Source organism: Sorex fumeus, unplaced genomic scaffold, assembly GCF_029834395.1.
Source record: "Sorex fumeus unplaced genomic scaffold, SorFum_2.1 ptg000051l, whole genome shotgun sequence".
In the NCBI taxonomy this organism is placed as follows: domain Eukaryota; kingdom Metazoa; phylum Chordata; class Mammalia; order Eulipotyphla; family Soricidae; genus Sorex; species Sorex fumeus.
In genome coordinates this window covers 27471564-27486851 of record NW_026606108.1, presented here as the reverse complement: position 1 = coordinate 27486851, position 15288 = coordinate 27471564, and the positions used below count along the sequence as shown (strand labels likewise).

Genomic DNA, 15288 nt, shown 5'->3' with positions numbered 1-15288 from the left:
AAAGAGATCGACTGATACCTCTCATCTAAATGCAAACAACTGCTCTTTTTTAAATTCTATAAGTAAAAGCTAAAAACAATTTTTTAATTGAAGTGAAAACTCCACATAATAAAAATTATCATTTTAACTACACTGTACCAATACCACTAGTTTCATCCTCAGTGTAGCCCTTGCAACCATTAATCTACTTTCTATCTATGGGTTTGCCTATTCTGGATATTATGTGTAAATAAAATCATTTTAGAGAGAGAGAGAGAGAGAGGGAGAGAGAGAGAGATAAAGAGAACTTGGGATAAAGTAATCCAGACCATGAAAGAAACATAAATAACACAAAATGGGGTCACCTGGGCAGATAAGGAAAGTTGGTGCTTTTTTGAATCACTGTCACTGTCACTGTCCTCCCGTTGTTCATCGATTTGCTCAAGCGGATGCAATAACGTCTCCATTGTGACAACTGTTTGGCATATCGAATACATCACGGGTAGCTTGCCAGGCTTTGCCGTGCGGGCGAGATACTCTTGGTAGCTTGCTGCGCTTTCCGAGAGGAGCAGAGGAACTGAACTCGGGTCAGCCATGCTGGCCTCTTGCAAGGCAAACGCCCTACCGCTGTGCTATTGCTCCAGCTTTTTTCAATATCTAACAATAAAAAAAATCTGCAAAAAGTCATGAGTAAATTGAACTTTTCTGTAGTCCAGGTAAAGGTAACCTGCTGTGCTATCGCTCCAGCCCTCTGTAGTCCAGAATGTTCCTAAATTTTACAGTTTTAAGTTTATGTGAAATACTATCTAACTTCCCCTCTCGGAGAGCCTGGCAAGCTACCGAGAGTATTCAATATGCCGAACACAGTAACAAGAAGTCTCACAATGGAGACGTTACTCGGCCCGCTTGACTATCTAACTTCTGTAACAAATAGGATATTACTTATATACATGGATTATTCTTTCATAAAAGCACTCACTGATGTTATTTCTAAATGTGTTTGTTTTGCCTGCTTTAGCCTTTTTTGATATTAAATAATTATAGTTACCACTTATTGAGATATTAATATATGTGTGCCATGCCTAAATGTAACACCCTTTGGAATATGTACTGTTGTCATTTCCTAAGTGATAAAAGATGCCTACTTAGTAACCTACCCAAGGTCATAAAACTTTAAAGAGTTCAGGTATATCCTGGTTCCAGCTGCCACATTTCATATTGTAAAGTAGCAAAAACAGACTAAAGAATTTACAGACCAACAAAATCTTTTCTCTTAATTAATGACTTAATGAGTTTTCTCTTAATCACATGTATTTATATGAAACATTTAACCTTCAAATCCATAGCCCAAAGGAAATGTACAGAATGAACAGTCAGATATCTCACTAATGTGTTTATCACTATTTTAAACCCAAGGGCTCCAAACTCTGCTTAAAAGAAAGGTGAAAAAAGCCTAATTTTCATTGTTTAAATTTACCTATTCCATACTGTAATAGCTAGCTAAGAGAGTCTACAAGCATGATTACTCACATTGATAAGAACAGATGTCCTTTAAGCAGAAAAAGGACCAGATGCTGCTCTTATTTTCTACCTTCCTTCTTTCTTTTTTCATTTTTTACTTTTGTATTGAATTGTGAGATAGACCCTTACAAACCTGTTCATGATTGAATTTCGGCCATACAGTGTTCTAAAACCCATCACCAGTGTACATTTCCCAGTACCAGTGTTCCCAGGTTCCCTCCCATCATCCCCACCCCCCACCCACTGCCTGCCTCTATGGAAGGCACCTTTTCTCCCTCCCTCCCTTACTCTCCCTCCCTCTCTCACTCTCTCATTCTTTCTCTCTCTCTGTGTCTCTGTCTCTGTTTCTCTCTCTGCCTCTCTCTATCTCTCTCTCTCTCTTTCTCCTTTTGGGCACTGTGGTTTGCAATATTGATACAGGTTATCAAGAATATCCATTTACCTACTTTTAATACTCGGTTCTTTTCCAGCATGAGCATTCCCCACATGCTGCTCTTATACCCAAAGCATTATTATACTTGTAAAATTCTTTTATCTTCTTAGATACTGCTCCAGGAGCTCATGGTAGAGCAAGAAGTAGTAGCTGAAATAGGTGAACAAGAAGAGCCAAAGACTCCAAACCTAGCATCACTTTGTTCCACTTTTTAAATGGGAGAAAAAGGGCTGGAACAATAGCACAACAAGTAGGGTGCTTGTCTTGCATGTGGCAGATCCCCTGCATCTGGTCCTGCCAGGAGTAACTCTTAGTGTAGAGCCAGAAGTAGCCATGAGTACTGCAGGGTTAGTGCAGCACCCAGCAATCAAAGCTTAAAAAAATAATAAAATGAGAGGGAAACTCCCAATATTGTGCTTTATGAGAGATGTAATTTAAAAATTCAGGGAAAAATTATGATCTATAAAGTCTTTTCATGATTTTTTTTCCTGACAGTTTACAAGAAACAGGAGAACAGGGAGCAAGGTTAGTTTGATCACTAACTAACATGGAAAGGTGCTTTTGTTTTAATTTCTAAAGAATGGCTCTATTGCTGTTGACCATGTAGGCCCAAGACCTAGAGAAGCAAAACATCAGCTAGCAAAGTGCTAGTCTGTTGCTTCCTGACACATAGCTCCTCTGGCTATACAGGGGATTGCTGGGTAATTAGACCTGCAGACTCGCCCCAACCTATCAAGTTTCAAATTATGTAAAATTGACTGTTACTCTAATTGCTACAACTTTAACTTACATTAAACATGATGCTTTTTAAAAAAAAAGTTTTTGAAGACCCAGGAGATAGTACAGTGATAGTACAGGATACATGCTTAGCATGTACCTACCTAGGGCTGATTCCTGGCATGTACCTAACCTAGGACTGATTCCTGGCACCATGGTCCTTTGAACATCACTGGGTAGCCCAGGAGACCTCAGTACCATCTGGCTCAGATAATCCCAGCACTATAGGTCCAGGCAGTCTCTCACATTCTAGCTCTTGCATCGAACTGCAGCCCCAGTTGGCCAAGAATCCCCATTGAAGGCTCCATGTCTTCAAGCATAGCTTGAGAGACCCACCCTTCCAAAAAAGTTCCTGAACTTTGAAATATAGTATATATGGTAGCATTGTAGCACTATCTTCCCGTTGTTCATCAATTTGCTTGAGTGAGCACCAGTAACGTCTCCATTGTGAGACTTGTTGTTACTGTTTTTGGCATATTGAATACACCATGGGGAGCTTGCCAGGCTCTGCCATGCATGCAGGATACTCTCGGTAGCTTGTCAGGCTCTCCGAGAGGGATGGAGGAATCGAACCCAGGTTGGCCGCGTGCAAGGCAAACACCCTACCTGCTGTGCTATCGCTCCAGCCCAATATATATGGTATAAAGGGAAACATAAAAATCAAACAGTTCAATGCACTCTCACAAACTGGAAATGCCCAGAGAACTATCACCCAGAATAAACAACAATGTTAGAATCCCAGAAGCATTCCTTGGGTAGGATTACAACTAAAGTAAAAGGCCCTCCCATTGATCATCGATTTGCTCGAACGGGCCCAGTAACGTCTCCATTGGAGACTTTGTTGTTACTGTGTTTGGCATATCGAATACGTCACGGGGAGCTTGCCAGGCTCTGCTGTGCAGGCGAAATACTCTCGGTAGCTTGCCGGGCTCTCCGAGAGGGGCGGAGGAATCGAACTCGGGTTGGCCATGTTGGCTGCATGCAAGGCAAACGCCCTACCGCTGTGCTATCGCTCCAGCCCAGGATTACAACTATAGTACAAATTTAAGTCCTAGTAAATGTCCTAAATGCCTGAAAAAAAATATCAAATGCTGGGCTGGAGCGATAGCACAGCGGGTAGGGCGTTCGCCTTACACGCGGCCAACATGGCCGACCGGAGTTCGATTCCTCCGCCCCTCTCGGAGAGCCCAGCAAGCTACCGAGAGTATTCGATATGCCAGACACAGTAACAACAAAGTCTCCAATGGAGACGTTACTGGGCCCGCTCGAGCAAATCAACGATCAACGGGAGGGCCTTTACCTTTTAAATGTGTTATCTGGGATGTAAACTGTCACTTTTCTACTTTATTTTTTTCAATAAATACCACATCTGCACAGAACTTCAAAGTCCAGTACAGTGCTCTTCTTTCTGAGCACTGAAAAGAGACCTTCTCTAAGTCACAGGAACGAAGCCAAATAAGAATACCTAATGACAATGAATTTGAAATTAATTAACTAATCAGAGATTTTATTCTTTTGCCACCTGCAAAGAACAGTCTCTTCTGATTCTCCACTTCAAGTTAGCTATATTGTTGTCAACACCAAGTAGCCACTTAGTCAAGTATAAACAAACAGCCAGGGTAGGAGGAGTGGAATCATAATGAAGAAAATAAAACCACTTGCCTCCTTGTAATCCACTTGCAGCTTTTTTAATGGATTTTCAATGATAGTGTATAATCAAGGTGCAATGACAGACTTAATTATAAGGAACTCTAAGTGACCTCAGGCAAATGATATATTGCCCTCTCCTGGGTACAAACCTCGTTAAATCCTAATTCACACAGTCAGAAAACCTCTTAATCAGAGACAAAAGGATTCCTACTGGCCAATGAGTGCAGCTGCCTGAACATTCTTTGTAAATGGACTCCGCACAACCTACTTGCACATCCAGAAAAGGCTTTCCTCGCCAAGCCTCACTTAAAGGAGAATACTATGACTGAATTAAATAGAAAAATGTAATTGCAATTTACAGAAAATAGGGACTAGGTGCCTTTTGGGAGAAACCCAAAGTCACTGGCTGGATGGGTAACATACTTTTACATAAAGGGAGTAATCAGGCTAAAAAGAACAATTCTTTGTGTGAAAGGTTTGGGACCTTTGCTGAGGTTATGACCTTGAATTTGAATCTTCTTTTGACAGAAAGAATGTGGCTAATTGTTGTGCTCTGAATTAGATCTTAGCTGAAAGTTTGCAATCCTTTCCCTATATAACTAGAAAATTGGGGGTGGGGTGTATAATCTAAATGACATCTGATAAGTCTCCTTGACTTCATAACCATCCAAACAGTGTCATAATTTTCTCATGTACTTAATTATATTTTAAGCTCCAAAAAATATATTGACATCAAAACGTCTAACTGAATCTAGATCCTGGAAACAAAAACTTTATATATCATTTATACAGTAACCATACTCTGTCCCAAAGAAGCACTCTCTGAGGTTATAGCCCTAGATTCAAGGGGCTCTTGGATCGAGTACCTTATAGGTAAGCCTGAGGGGAATATAAGGCTGAGAAATACCCTTTTCTTATCTTAGCAAAGAGAAATACTTTTTATTTTTAAAATCTATAATAAAATTTTGCAATAAGATGAATCAGCAGAACTGTAGGAAGCAATTCTTTGTTGGCCAAAGATCAACTGGAAGCTCTAATAGACACTGTTCTCCTAACCCCACCTCTCATGCTCAAAAACCAGATTAATGGTGCTTCCACAGAATTACCATTCCCCACCCCCACCCCCCAAATCCTATCTCTAACACATCTTTGCAAGCAGTTTATCTGTGAAAGGCCTTGACCTCCTTTCTTTGTCTCTCTGATTCAAGTGTGTCTGTTTCCTTGGGGCTACCAAGCTCAGCTGGATGGCTGGCCAGAGTTGAGTGGAGCATCAGCCAACCCTGAACAATGGGCCCCTTTCTCTGGCTGTCACATGAACTGCTTTGTGTTATAGCCATTGTTCTACCAAGCAGAAAAGGAAAGGCATGGGTTCTCAAAGACAGACTATTCTTTCTGACCCCTTTCACCAAGTCACTAAAATATTTCAAAAGAAAAAGAAAAGTTGTGCCTCCTGAATGGAGAAGTATTCAGGATTTTGTGACTGTGGTTTAAAGGATGTCCATGCCTCACCTGCATCAAAATACTAACCCGAATATATATCCCTCACCCTGGCTACATACCTACTGAATCCCACTCCTGAGGGGATAGTCCACATCTGAGGTGGTTATCCTGCCCCTAAAGTTAGAAAATAAGATAAAGAGAAAGACTGAGCTCTTCAATCCTTACTAATAAACCTGATTTTGCGTATTCTTGTTCAGGAGACTTCCAAAAGATGGGGAAAACATTTAAAATACAAAGAATGTAGCTTCCAGGAGATGGGGAGAGTATGAAAAGGTACAGACGTAATTTGGAGACACCATCAAAAAAGTGCCAAAAGAGGAGATGCAGGGTTGTAATTGAAGGAACCTGGCTACAGCTATAGCCTTCAAATAAGAATTGATGGGAGAAAGTCCCACGGGTAGGATTACAGAAGACTTAAACTACAAGTATATTTAATATTTAGTTTTAAGTTTTAAGCTATATAAACTTCTTCTATGGTCCCAAGTCTTAAAAACAGTCCACACAATGCTATAAGAAGTGGAAGAAATCAGGGAAAGAGAGATTGTACAGGGGTTAAAGTGTATGCCTTGCTTGCAGTTCAAGCCTGGAAACATATGGTCCCCTTAGTAACACTGAGTATGGCCCTTGAGCTCCTAAAGACTCACAGAGGTGGTCTACTTAATAGTCAGTCCCACAGAAGCTAAGCAGTACTGCATTCTTGGGTCCTCATCTCAATCGGGGAAATTAGGGAAAGAGAGATAGAAGAGGGGTTAAAGTGCATGCTTTGCTTGCAGTTCAAACCTGGCACCATATGGTTCCCTTAGTATCACTGGGTATAGCCCTTGAGACCCCTAAAGACTCACAGAGGTAGCCCAGGTAATAGCCACTCCCATAGAAGCTGAGCAGTACTGCTTCTTTAGGTCCACTGCTTCTTTAGTTCTGGCTGGTCCTCAGAGAAGCCCCAGAGTCACCTAGGTACCATTTGAGAGACCCAAAAGAAAAGAAGTGGAAGCAATAAGAGTGACATCTAAGGTTAAATTAGATAACTTCATGCTAAAAGAATACAATAACGTGACAGTTAAAAAATCAAACACAGGAGCTGGAACGATAGTACAGAGGGTAGGGTGTTTGCCTTGTATGCGGTCAACCTGGGTTCAGTCCCAACATCCCATATGGTCACTCTTTCTTGGTTCCAAGTTATCGGGAAAGAAACTTCTGCTGGAGGGCACACATTGCCTACGCTCAAGAATGAGATCTGGACCTTCTCATATGGTCTTTTATACAAGCAGCATTGTGTTGTCACTGTCTAAATCACTGCCAGGAGTGATTCCTGAGTGCAAAACCAGAAGTAACTGCTGAAGATAGCTGGGTGTGACCCAAAATGCAAAATAAATAAATAAATAAATAGACAAAACACATACAATAATGTGTCAAGATTAACTTTAAATCATCCTTATTAAAGGAAAATATGAATTTAGATCCAGATGATGCTAGAAGAAAAATAAGCCCTGCCCTCTTCTACCTGCCTCACATTCCACAAGACACCCAATTATGATTTAAAGAAAAAAATTTTTCATTTCACACCTTCTTGTGGCATGGAAATTCCATTATAACTTGAATCAACATAGGGTCCCCTAAGCCACATATGGTTTAAATATAAAGATAGCATTATAATATAAGGGAGTTCTTTAATGCAAGTGTTGTGAAGAGAGAAAGCTGACTCCAGTCCTGTTGCACCATGCATGGGTTTTCACAAAAATAATTCTCAAATAATCTTGTGGGATTGGGGAGTCACTATAGCTTGAGATACCTGACAAATTCCTACAATTGCATGTTTGCTTAGCTATCTAAAACATCCCATTTGGGGGCTGAAGCAATAGCACAGTGGACAGGGTTCTTGCTTTGCACAAAACAAACCTGGTTCAATCCTCAGCACCCAGTATGGGGCCAGAGCCTCTCCAGGAGTGAGCCCTGAGCACACAGTCAGAAGTGAGCCCTGAGCAACAACAGGTGTATCCCCTGAAAAGGACACCCAAAAACAAACAAGAAAAAAAGTGAAAATTTAAAGCATATAAAATTTAAAAAACTTCTAAACACCTCATCCATTCAAATCCCACTCTTTCTTGGTCCCAAGTTACCGAGAAGGAAACTTCTGCTGGTGGGCGCCTACCCTCAAGAATGAGATCTGGATCTTCTCATATGGTCCTTTATACAAGCAGCATTGTGTTGTCAATTACACTTTTTAAAAACTTTTTTTTCTTAAGGATGATCTCTTGGCAATTTAGCATCCTATTTAGCCCTTTGCCATAAATTCCTAACCAAAAAGTATCTCTGGGTACAAAATTAAAATTCAAATAAATTCACTTTTAAAGGACAAGTCACATCTTGTCATTGATTAATTTCCAAAACAACCAAAGCTATCTTTCTCAAAATATCAGTGCAGGAAGATATTTAAGAGTTTTCATTTTGATTGTAGAACCAGAAATCTTGGTTCCAAAGACTTCATACCAGTATTTGTTCCAATCTAAATTTGCACTTTAATTTTCAAATTGCCTTCAAAAACTAGTTTTAAGGAAAGATCAACATGATTTTTCACCAGGAAAGGTTTTTAAAAGATCTATCATAAAAATGATCACCTATGGTGAGGTTTTAGAACTAGATTTATGTGGCTCAGCCAGGAAATGAAGGGCAAGGCACTCCCAGAGATAAGGTGTTTTTAGCAGATGCTAGTATCCTGCATATGTACATACTGGGGTCTTCCATAATGAAATACTGTTTTGTTTTAGGAGATTGGGAGGGCAAAATGTATTTTTCGCTAAGAAGGACATTGAGGTGGTTAAAATGCTTTACATAGATTCTTTATCTAGGAATATAAATCACTGAAAATGAAACAAAAGGAAATCACAAAATTAACAGAGATAATAATAGGATACAATATTATATTTACACTTTTCAGACTAGCTAATTTTCTCATGTGAGAAGCTATTTCATAATGTACTATAGATTAATTCTCTGCAAAAAAAAATTTTGTTGTTGTTTGTGTTGGGCCACACTCAGCACTGCTCAGGGCTTACTACTGACTCTGTACTTAGGAATCACTCCTGGTGGTACTCAGGGAACCATATGCATGCCAGGGATCAAACCAGAGTCACCCTTGAGCAAATGAAACACCTTAATCATTGTACTATCTCTTCAGCCCTGCAATAGCTATATATTTTTAAAAAGATTTATCACAGTGAAAAAAGTCTTAAATTGTGAAGGAAAGAGAAACAAAAGATAAATACAAAATTTTGAAAAATTCAAATAAAGAAAACGAATTACCAGGTGATTAAGGCACTGTAGCACTGTCCTCCCATTGTTCATTGATTTGAGCGGCACTAATAGCATCTCCACTGTGAGACTTGTTTCACTGTTTTTGGCATATTGAATACAACACGGGGAGTTTTCCAGGCTCTGCTGTGCAGGTGGGATACTCTCTGTAGCTTGTGGGACTCTCCAAGAGGGATGGAAGAATTGAACCCGGGTCAGCCGGACCTCATGCAAGGCAAACACCCTACCCACTGTGCTATCGCTCCAGCGATAGAGCTGGGTGAATTAGGAGTCCAGTTAAATGACTTAGAATATTATAGTATAAGCTAAGGTAGAATAACTTCATTTTGGAAACTGAATTTTTTAAAAAATGGCAAAGCAACAGAATAGATAAATTTTATGTTCATTCTTAAAACAAAATAAACCTTTTTGCTTGTTTGATTTTAGTCATAGCCAATGCTCAGGGGCTATTCCAGTTGGGTGCTCTTGAGGACCATGAGATGAAGTAATTGGACAAAAACTATCTTTAGCTTAAATCAGACATTAATAAATTTGAACAATTCAGCTGTTACTCAACTTATTTCTAAGAACAAAGTAACCAAAATTATAGAAAAAATAAAGTATATGCTGAATACTGTCTACATGTTATGATATAATTATAATTGGAATGATATATTTGTCTATACAGGGCCATATCCTCACCAACCTATGTAGAATTTTGTAATCATTCAGTTAGCATTCTAAAGTAGGAAAAGATGTATCAAAAGTCATAATGTTTCTCATTATATACATAAACAAATGCAATGATATAAACTGAAAAGCACAGGGAAAAAGTTGATCATTCATTTTTCTTTGTTTTGCTCTGATTTGCAGGTCATATCTTGAGGTGCTCAAGGGCTATTTCTGGCTCTGTGCTCTGGAGGGACTCCTGGGAGTGCCATAAGACTTGGAATAAGAGTCTGGGATCAGACTCAGACAAACCAAGTGACATGTGCCTTACCCACTGAACCATCTCTCTGGCCCCATAGCTGGTTGTTCTTACTGGGATTAAGATTTCCTTACAGTGTTTTGACACTGGCATTCACAGCCAGAATAATAAATATGCCATATTGTTGAATTTGGAGATATTTCACAAGTCTATTTTGTCCTCTTATTACTTTGTATTATTTATTGGCTTTGTAGGCAATTCTAAACAAATTGTAAATTCTTGCCTGTTTTCCTCATTATTCTTGGGACATACATATTCTTGGGACCAGCATTGGTGTGCGAAGAAAATGTGAGGAGGCTGGACCAACAGTACAGCAGGCAAGGTTTCACCCTCATATGGTCTTCTGAACTGAGCAGGGAGCCAGGAGTAAGCCCTGAGCATCACCCCATGTGACCAAACAAACAAACAAACTAACTAACAGAAAATGCCACTGAGTATTCGTTCATTCTTTCTCCACATTCTCCAGGCATTTATTATGTAACTACTTTGTGCCAGCCATTTGGATTAAGGCTTAGAATAAGGAAATATGAATTTACCAGTTAGAGAAAAATCCAGACAACAAAACCAGCTGATATAACATATAAATGCAATATTAAAGCTATCCTCAAAGAAGACTAGGAAACACATGAGATATTACTAAATAAGAGGATTAGAAAAAGTTTTAGAGTGAAGGTAATTTTTGCACTTTATCTTGAAGGATAAACAAACAGGTAGTAATTAGTTGATGCCACTAAAAAGAGGAGGAAAGACATTTCTAGCAGAGGGAAAGCAGGTCAGGAAGGAGTGAAAGCAGGAACTGAACTCTTCAAGAAAGCGTGAATGAGTTCAAGACCACAGGGCCAGCCAGAGAACTGGAAATAAGAAAACAGAGACACTAAGGTGGTCTTACCAGGTCAGAGAGACGAGGCTTTGGATTACAAGCCGATGTTTCTACAAATGGGTTTTGAGGTCATTTCTACCAGATTCACTTGGATCTGCTCAAATGCACATGTCTGGCCCTTACCTGGGGTGAAAGTCTGGATTCTGCATTTTCAATAAGTACTCACAAGACACATGTTGCTCTCTGTGTGGGTGGTCACCAAAGAGTTTTAACAGGCACTGATATTATCAGATATGGGTTTGGGGAGGGTATTTTTTTTCTTCGGAAAAATGATCTTAGATCAAGAGCATACAATGACGAAGAAGGTAAATCTGCTACTAAATGAGCATTTAGTTTGGGTTTGCATTACAATTTGTAAAGCCATCAGACATAATATGTCTGAATTAAAGCGGAGTGGGATTAGGGTTTATATTAACTGCATGAAATATCATTACCATGTTAGGTAGTTCAAAAATGGAAAAGAAAAAAGTAATATTCTCACCATGCTTCAGACATACATCAAACAGAAGAGAACAATAGAGCTAAGTGCTTGTTTGTTTTCCCCCTTTTTAATTATTATGATCAGTATCGTTACTAATTTGATTAACATGCAATAATGGAAGTGACATCATTTATCTACTTAAAGCAAATGATAAAAGTAAAAAACAAAGGGAGATTACAAACAACCACCAAAGACGGAAGCTGCCTATTTAAGTATTTCATAGACAAAAGAACTTACAGATTTTCCACCTCCTAACACAAGTTTATCCCTGATAAAGCTGATAGGAAAAGAAATCTGGCAGAGGTTATACCATATTTTATTTTATTCAATACTTCAAGGATGCATGCTCTATGCAAAGAGTATACAATACAAAGCAGTGAACAGGTTGTAAGTTGAATTTAAATGTTCTACCTGCTAGCCTGTCTCAAGTACACAACATGACTTCTTTTTTATAAATTCCAGTCCTGCCAAATGTGCCTATCCAGCATAGAGCAATACAACGATTAAGTCTAAGTTCAGCTTGACAAAACCTCATTCTCTAGGTGGGAGTGAAAAATCCTACAGGGGGAAAGACTTCAAAGTCCATCCATACAGGAATAAGAACCAATCCTTACTGATAACCAATATTATCATTATAATATCATTATACTCTATTAGAGAGATACAAGCGTTAAACTTTTAGCGTAATAATAATTAACTGGTACTTACTAACTGCCAAGCTGCTTAGTGCTCCACATGTGTTAACTCATTTAATCCTTTCAATAATCCTCTGGCAAAGGCATTGTTATTTTCACTCAGATCTTATCAAGGAGGATGGGCTTGCTCCAAATCACAACTGGAAAGTGTCAGAGTTGTGAGCCGATCCCAGAGCTTACCCTCTACTGAACTCTTTGACCTCACAGCAGCAAAACAAAACAAAACAAAGTATCCTGCAAGATGCCTCATGACAGCAGTCATCAAGAAGATGGTATTTAGGGATAAAATGATGTGATTCCAGTCATTTTATGCATGAGGAAAGAGTCACCTTTGGGACGATGATATGCATAATGAGACTCAGGATGTAAAATAGAAAAACAAGAATAACCAAGAAGAAACATCATGGTCATGTGCCCTGGACTGGCTATTCAGGCCTAAAAACTTCTGAGTTAACAAAAATCCCCATGAACGCACTCCTCAAGTTTGGGGTCTCCTGTGAAGATCTTCTCTAAAGACCATTAAAGAAGGCACTATACCTCATTTCCTTACTGGTATGGTTCTTACTTATCAAAGTACAATTAAAACAAAATGTTTCCCTAAGAGATCCTGTATCAAAGAGATGGAAAAGGCCAATGCAAGAAAGACCTACCCCTGGTTACTTTCACTGAAAGAACTGTCCCTCCCCACAGTCTCTGAGGAGCCGGACTTTGCCGAAAAGAGAGTCTTCTGGTCTGGGCCACCAGCCTGTGACTCGGACACACCTAAAGGACTTTAGGAACGGTGGAAAGAGGGAGCACCCCCAAGTTGTCAGTGAGTTATCTGCAAGGTCTCAATATCAGGTAGTCGAGAAAGAAAGGCTTAGGAAACAAGTGGCGATTCTCAGCGGAAAAGCAAAGCTGATCTTGATGGGTCCCTCTGAAGCCCCTTTTCTTCCTCAGCCTTATTCCCCCAATCCCCTCCAGCGATGACACCCATTGACCTACAGAACCAGTACAAAGCAGTACTCGGGTAACTATGCAGTAAAAGTAAGTGGGTAGTGGTCTGACTCCTGAGGAATTCCAAGGAACTCCTAAACAGTTCCATCAAACCAGAACAAACGCAAAACAAATCTTAGCAATAAACCCTCAAGACATGTAAACAACCCTTAAAGAAAGAAGCGCCCCCCCTCCGCCCCGCACGCCCCGTCGCCGTCCCCCACCACACCCTGCACCGAGCACCCAAACAACGAGTTTCCCACCCCGAAGAAAGTACCCGGAGGCCGGCCGAGGTCCAGCGTCGGTCGCTAAGTTTACGCAACTCTTACCCAGATCCCGAAGTCCTGAGATTCGCAGCGCAATCTTCTTTCCCCGAGTTTTCACACGCCCGCCAAGAAACAAAAAATCTGTTCCAAACAGCGCTCTTGGTCTCCAAGCTGTGTCCCAGAACGGAGTGATCCCCAGGAGCCTTAGTCCGGGCTCCAAAGCGGAGGTGCTGGAAAGGGGCAGTTTCAAAGCTTTTTCAGACACCCCCCACTTCTGCGCGTCGGGGAAGTACACTTGCTGCAAACTTGGACAAGGGATTTCCTCGTCTGGACCGAGATGCTGGGGGAGGCGGAGAGTAACCCTAGCCAGGGCCGGGATTCTAGCAGTTGCCGCGGCTGCGGCTGCAGCTGCTACCACTGGGCTGTGGCCGCTGGGGGTGGGGGGTGTCGCTTGGCGCCGTGCACAGTCCCAAGTGCTACCGCCCGGATCCTCCCGGAGGGATTCCTGCACCCCAACTGTGGGTCGCTTCTGTCTGCCCCCAGCGGCTTCCACCACCTGGGTGCGACCCCGCCAAGACTTTGATCCTTAAATTGGCAAACTGTAGGGTCACTGAAGTGGGTGAACCAAGGGTGTCTGTCTGCGTCGGGACCCAAGCTCAGTGAGCGCCTCTGCAGAGAGGTCCCGAGAACAGTTCTAGCTCCTCGGTGATCTGGTCGGGGTCTGACAACTGCATCCGAGCAGTCCACGGGCAGATCCCCAGAGGTTCCAGAAAGCGAGCGCAAATGTGGGAGGGAGAGGGCTGGGTGGACTTATTGTGCCGGACTGTGCAATGCAGCGACAAAGTGGCTGGGAAGGTGAAGCGAAGAGTTGGGGCGGGGAGTGGGAGGTTGCGTTGGGGAGCGCCAGCTTTACTGAGTAGAAGTGGAGAGAGAACTCTTAGGACCAGTCAGGAAGTTCCCACTTGCCCTTTGCGAGGCCCGCTGAGGAGATTTCTTGGGGAATAGCTCCCTCTGCCGACTTGTCAAGGAGACTCAGGGAGAACCTGACATAACCTTACAAGTGGAGGGAAGGACCACAGGGGTGGGGAGCTTTTACCCATTTGTCGTTTGGACGGGTAGTGAATTCTGGAATTTGTTTCTCGGACGACTGTCTGCTTTCCTCTATTCTACTAAAGCATTTTGCCAGCACAGACAATCCAAGAAGAGTCAAACATCTTGGTCAGAAAGTGCTTATGAATTCTATCCTTATCACCCCTTCCCCAGGAAGTTTTCTGCTTTATGCCCACTTCAGACAATTCTCTTACCACATTTTGGTTTTGCGCCTACATTTACACAAATCCTTCCTTTTAGAGAGATTTCACAGATACCTGTGTGTGTACCCAGTCAGCAACAGTACCTGGTAAATAATCTAGTCAAAATTATGCCTAAATGAATGGGTGAGTGGAATAAATGTTTGAAATCCCTCATCAACCTCCATGATTACTCCGGAGACCTATAGGGGAAGAATGTGTTGTTTGTTTGTTGACACGGTGTCTTGCCCCTGCTAGATGACAATGCTTCCATTTTCCTTTGTGGAACCACCACCTCCATATTTAGTGTAGCATGGATGGAAGTTGCTGAAGATGTAGCTTTTTTCCTAAGAGGCCTCTGAGCTAAGCTAGTATCTTGGGACCATCTGTGCCAAGAACTTAAAGGTTTTATTAAAGCAGCATGAGGTCAATTCTAGAACAGATCCATATTATAATCTCTAGAGTCCTAGAGATTGACTTTAAGCTTGTATAACTTATTTCCCAAAACAACCCTACATTATAATGAAACCTGGTCACTTCACTTGCTTTGATTTTTAAAAACATCA

At 41.1% G+C, this 15288-nt stretch overlaps 1 protein-coding gene across 2 annotated transcripts in view; it reads right to left on the bottom strand.

Annotated features, from left to right (window-relative positions):
* Window positions 1-13599, bottom strand: part of MEGF10 (multiple EGF like domains 10) — a 184808-nt gene extending 171209 nt beyond the window's left edge. The window contains exon 1 of one of the 2 annotated variants that reach the window (XM_056124440.1): window positions 13497-13599. The gene's annotated coding sequence lies outside the window, so the exon portion shown is untranslated. Of the gene's footprint in view, window positions 1-13444 lie in introns of both variants that reach the window. The other variant, XM_056124441.1, reaches the window with a different exon arrangement.
* Window positions 13600-15288: the final 1689 nt, after the last annotated feature.